This window comes from Sphaerodactylus townsendi, linkage group LG01 (assembly GCF_021028975.2).
Source record: "Sphaerodactylus townsendi isolate TG3544 linkage group LG01, MPM_Stown_v2.3, whole genome shotgun sequence".
NCBI classification, from domain to species: Eukaryota; Metazoa; Chordata; class Lepidosauria; order Squamata; family Sphaerodactylidae; genus Sphaerodactylus; species Sphaerodactylus townsendi.
Window position 1 is genome coordinate 109922199 of NC_059425.1, and position 5498 is coordinate 109927696.

The window sequence follows — 5498 nt, forward strand, 5'->3', positions numbered from 1 at the left end:
TGTAGGCCCCTTTGAGTCTCCTATAAGAGAGAAAGGGGGATATAAATCCAACTCCTCCTCCTCCTCCTCCTTCAAATTCTTCTTCTTCTTCAAATTCTTCTTCTTGTATGCCATCCTTCCTCTGAGGGCTAGACATTTGCAAATGCTGAACCTCCTGAAGAAATCATCAGTGGCTCCCTCCACCTTCTACTCGCTAGTATTGCAAGGCAAAACAAAAAACAAAAAACCCAAGCTGCCACAGATGGAATTTTCCATGACAACAGCCAATACCGAACTGCTATATGAGGGTAGCATGACTGCTTTGTCCTCCGTGATGACAGTGTCTCTTCAGCTATTGTTTTCCTGTCCACTGCTGAAGTACCAGCAGGGATGGAGAGCAGATAACAGGCACTGTGCCTTTCTGAAGTGCCAGTGGTGGATGGGCCCATTGGTGAAGCCATCCACAGCTCATCCAGATAGGCACCTCTCGCTTTGTCAATTATGTAAGGCCAGGAAGCCCTGGCAAGCACCGTCACTGAAAGGGCAATTTTCCTCCCATTGGTTTTAGATATGGGAAGAGATCCCCAAGGCAGTGGAGAGGGCTCATTTGTCTTTGGAGGGTAGCTCTTCCTTCCAGTCATAACTGAATGTGACTTCACTTTACCTGGACTAGAATGACAGTCCCCCTTTTGCTACAGTACACAAAACACAGGACAGTACACATGTGAATATGCTTTCCAGGACATGGGTTTGTAAAGCTTGCATGTGGGAATTTGGCATTCATGTTCAGAACTGTGTCTGCAGTTGATCTAAAGCTATGTGCAGTCCTTTCTGATTCAGAGTAGTCTTTATTGCATTATATTCAGAAATGTGTTAATATGAAGTATCTATGCAGAGTTACTTCAGAATAAGCCCACTTAAATCAGTTGTCTTAGAGCTGAGGATTGTTCTCAACATCATGGATCAGTGTTCAAGGACTGTCAGATTTTCTTAACTAACAATATTGACAAAATAACATAATCTCAGCAAACATAACACTTCCACTTCTCTTACAGAATAAACTGCTATGCTTATTGTTTAACTTTAAATAACCTTTGAGGTTTTGACCTTTGTGTAATGGTATTTAATTCATGAAAATTTTTTGAATGTGAATCTGAAGTACTTAAAAGTCTCAATCAAAACTGACACTTTTTAAAAGTCATTGCACAGTCTAGTAGGCATAATGTCATGACCTACAGGCCTTGAAATCTAATTTGAGGCAATGATTGTCGTGTCAATAAGTAGTGGTAGGGGTGCTGAGGCAGAGGATATGGTGAAGGCAGCATCAGATTCAAAAAATAATTACTCTGAGAAAGCATCCTTGCAGATTGTGGAGGAAATAGTAAAATCGTTATACATTTTCCCCATGTAATATTCTGCAGAATCTACGTAAATATAGATTTTTTGAAACTTTACCCCTTTTTGCTGTTTATGTAATTTGGATTCCCTCATTTTGTTTTGTTGCTGAGAAAGCATTCATTGATATTACTGTATTTACACTGCAAAACAATATATTCTAGCACTAATATATAGAAACTAGAAGCATTCACTGCACATCTGAAGGCAACAAAGCAGGGTCAGCCAGTGTTCGTTCATCAGTTTTCTATGATGTTGGATACATTAATAGCTGCATGTTATTTTTTAAAAAGAGGTGGTGAATGATCATTGATAGCAATTTAGCACCTGTGACACCTCTTATGAATAGGTTTGTGGAAGGTGAGGTAGACCCATTTATAAGAGTTTTAAGTGAGTCTTGTTGCTAAACTATGGCTTAATGATGATTCAAAATCTCAGTTCATGGACAAGAAAAAAATCTATACTTTGTTGAAAAGCACAAAGGTATACATGGCAGATGTCCTTAACATAATGGACTTTGTGTGTGTGTGTGTGTGTGTGTGTGTGTGTGTGTGTGTGTGTGTGTGTGTGTGTGTATGGTTGAGAAAAGCAGGGTATCAATTCAAACTCTTTTGTACCAGCTCTTTTGTAGTGAAAGTTCTCCAGTGCCTAACAAATCTAAACCCTTCCTCCCAGCACCACTTTTTCATCCACACACTTTGACCCCTGAACTGTGCATGCCTAGCTGCCCCTGTGCAGGAACCAGTAGCACATCTGAGAATGCTACCTTGGAAGTCCTGGCCTTTAACTTTCTGCATAGTAACCGAATTTTTTCTCCAGGACCACACAACTACATTTACCAATATAATTGGTGGTAGTGTGCACCATGATTGGTGACTCCTTCCCAGCACTATCTGCCAACCTTACTAGACACGTCATAATGTTCACAACCTTTGCACCAGGCAGCAAAGTCACCATGAGGTCAAAATGACTGTCACAGATCTCTCTCTCTCTCTCTCTCTCTCTCTCTCTCTCTCTCTCTCTCTCATCCCTAATATAATTGAATCACCAAATACCAAAAGTGCACTGCTCCCCAAACCCAGAGGGGGACCCTCAGTATGAGAATATTGATCTATCACCCAAAGAGGGGATCCCTTCTAAGAGATCACGACTGTCCTGGTTTAGGAAGACACTCAGAGCAAGAGGTAACTGGCATAGTTCAAATACAGTCCTTGGTCAAATCACAGGTATCCAAATGTTAAACCTCAAACTACAGGGGCAAATCCAAAGAGTGTATCAGGCCAAGGTCCAAAGTTTGGGGTGAATCCAATAAGCAGCATCCAGGTCTACTCCAAAGACAAACACGCTATAGTCTAAGGCACAGGACAACAGCAGGTACACAAGTTGCTTTCATTCTGGTTCATGGGTGCTTATATCAGGACAATCTTTTCTGGTTGCTTTTATAAAGATAATCCTGATCAAGAACAGGTGCATCTCCTCAACCTGATGCATCAATCAAGGACAGTACTACTACTTGGCAACAGTTGGGCAGCCTGTGTGGCTATCAGCCACCTGATCCTGTGGTCACAGGCCAAGGTTGATGGATGCTGGACTTCATAAAGAGGCAAACCACTACCTCCTTAAGAGCCAGTGGCACCATCCCCTCCCTCAATGAGGCGTTGACAACACCCTAGATCCATTCAGCCAGTCCCCTTGGCTTGATCTAATCAGCCAAGATGGGCAGGGGTCCAGGAGGCAAGTGGTAGGCCGCATCCCTGAGAGCAACCTGTGCACATTCTCAGACCGCAACAACTGAAACTGATCCATCACAACATGACCAGACCGTCCTCTAGACACCCCCACTGAAAACTGCTCAACGGTGGCATCCAATCCCCTGCAGATCTGGGCAATTTTGTCCCGAAAGTGCCTAGCAAAAGTGTCACAACAGATATCCAGGCCCCTACCCCCTGACTGGAGGATAGCAAGCCGTTCACAACTCAGAACAGTTCTATTGGACAACTACTTGAGGATGTGATGGTGGAGGCAAAGTAGACCCTCTTTGCCTCCCTCATCGCCACCTGATAGGCCTGAAAATGGGCTCTAACCAATGTTTGGTTAAACCTGCAGCGGGATTTCAACCACCTTCACCCTAGCCGTCACCCCTCCTGTTTCATTACACGCAAATCCCCATTGAACCAAGGTGCTGAGCGGGCTCTATTGACTGGGAAGGGAAGTTCGGGAGCAATCGTGTCATTGGATTTATTTTATTTATATATTATTATTTAATTTTTTAAAAAATATATATAAATGTATTTAATGTTGTTTTCCCACCCAACTGAAGTTCTCCATGGCAATAAACATTGAAAAACACTTTAAAAAAGCTTTAAAATATATAGTATAAAAACAATTAAGTACAGCAAAGAAACAAAACATTTACACAGATAAACCACGCACAAAGAAAGGAGGGTCAATGAGAGAATGCCAGACAGAACACACAAGACTTCTTTTGCTGGTGCAAGATGATAAAGGGGGATACAGAGAATTCTATAATTGTTGTGTTGCAACCAAAGCAGTCTTTTCTTGGCTTGCCATTCATCTAGCCTCAGATGTTGGGGGCACCCAAAGAAAAATCTCTGATGATGGTAGACCAGACTCATAAGGAAGTAAGCGGTCCTTAAAGTTTGATTAATCTAGGTCGTATAGGACTTTAAAGGTCCATACTAGCATATTGAATTACGCCTGCAAGCTGATAGTGTAGGTCAGGGGTGTCAAACTCATGGCCCTCCAGATGTTCATGAACTACAATTCCCATCAGTCCCTTTCAACATGAGCATTGGCTAAACTGGCAAGGGCTGATGGGAATTGTAGTTCATGAACATCTGGAGGGCCGCAAGTTTGACACCTGTGGTGTAGGTAAAACAAGACTGGATTGATATGGTTCATGGGTCCTACTCTAGTCAGCATTTTGGCTGCAGCAAAAGTATCATGTGCTGAAGCTTTTTATTTGCGTTGTCATGCTCTGAAAGTTGATAATAAGATTGTAAAATTTAGTGAAAGTTGCTTTCTGCTAGAATGGGGTCCTGAGCAGGACTTCCAGGCAGAGGTATCAAGTTCAGCAGGGAGCTGTGTTTAGTCCGAGAGTCTGTCAAACAATTTCAGTGTCAGAAGTCTGGTCTGAGAGTCAGCCTGCACAGAGTCAAGAAGTCAGAGGAAGTGTTGCAGCAGTCACATGCTTCATTCAGTCCAGGTCGGTATGCTCTGTGAACCTGCTTAATATTGGGCCTTCCAGCACATTAGGTTTCATCCTGTGAAGACTCTGCTTCAGTGGTGGGATTCAAATAATTTAACAACTGGTTGTTTACAAGCACCATTTTAACAACTGGTTCTGCTGAAGTGATGTGAACCTGATGAATCCTACCACTGCTCTGCTTCCCTTGCTGCACAAGATGCCTTCTTTGAGCTAGCAGTCACATGCTTGTCCATTTAACTTGCAAAAGCTCCATGTGTCCCTGCCTCTGTTGACATGTGGGCTCAGGTGAGCTAAGTGCATGGGTCTCTGCAGCTGGAGCAGGACTGGTTGCACAACCTGCTTTTGGAGGCACTTCTGGTTCATCCAGAATCCTGACCTGCCTGTTGTTTACTGTGTAGAGCCTGCAGGTGCTCCAAGTCCAGTCCTTGTTGGTTCCCAACCTGGTCTGGGCTTACTGGGCTCTGCTTATCCCCTCAGGACTCATCACTCTCCAGGGAATGGCCCATGACACACTGCTTTCTTTTTCTCCTTCCTGAAAAGAACATTCTTTGCTAAGCCTTATCTGAACTTGTTTCAGATTAATTATTTGCTGCTTTAGAGCAGGGGTCCCCAAACTACGGCCCGGGGGCTGAATCAGGCCCCTGGAAGACATTTATCCGGCCTGCTGGGCAGAAGCGGATCTCCCCCTTCTCTATCTCCTTTTCCCCAGGTTTACAAACAGCATTAAGCGCGGGCGACTCGCTGCTCATTCCAAGCGGCCGGAGGGGACCGTACCAATGCGGCAAAGGGGGGAGAGAGAAAGGCGGCGGAGCTTCAGGGCCGGATTGGAAGGGGACCGCGGGGGTGGGGGGCTCGGCCAGGGGCGGGTCGAGGGTGGATGGATGGCGCCCCCCCC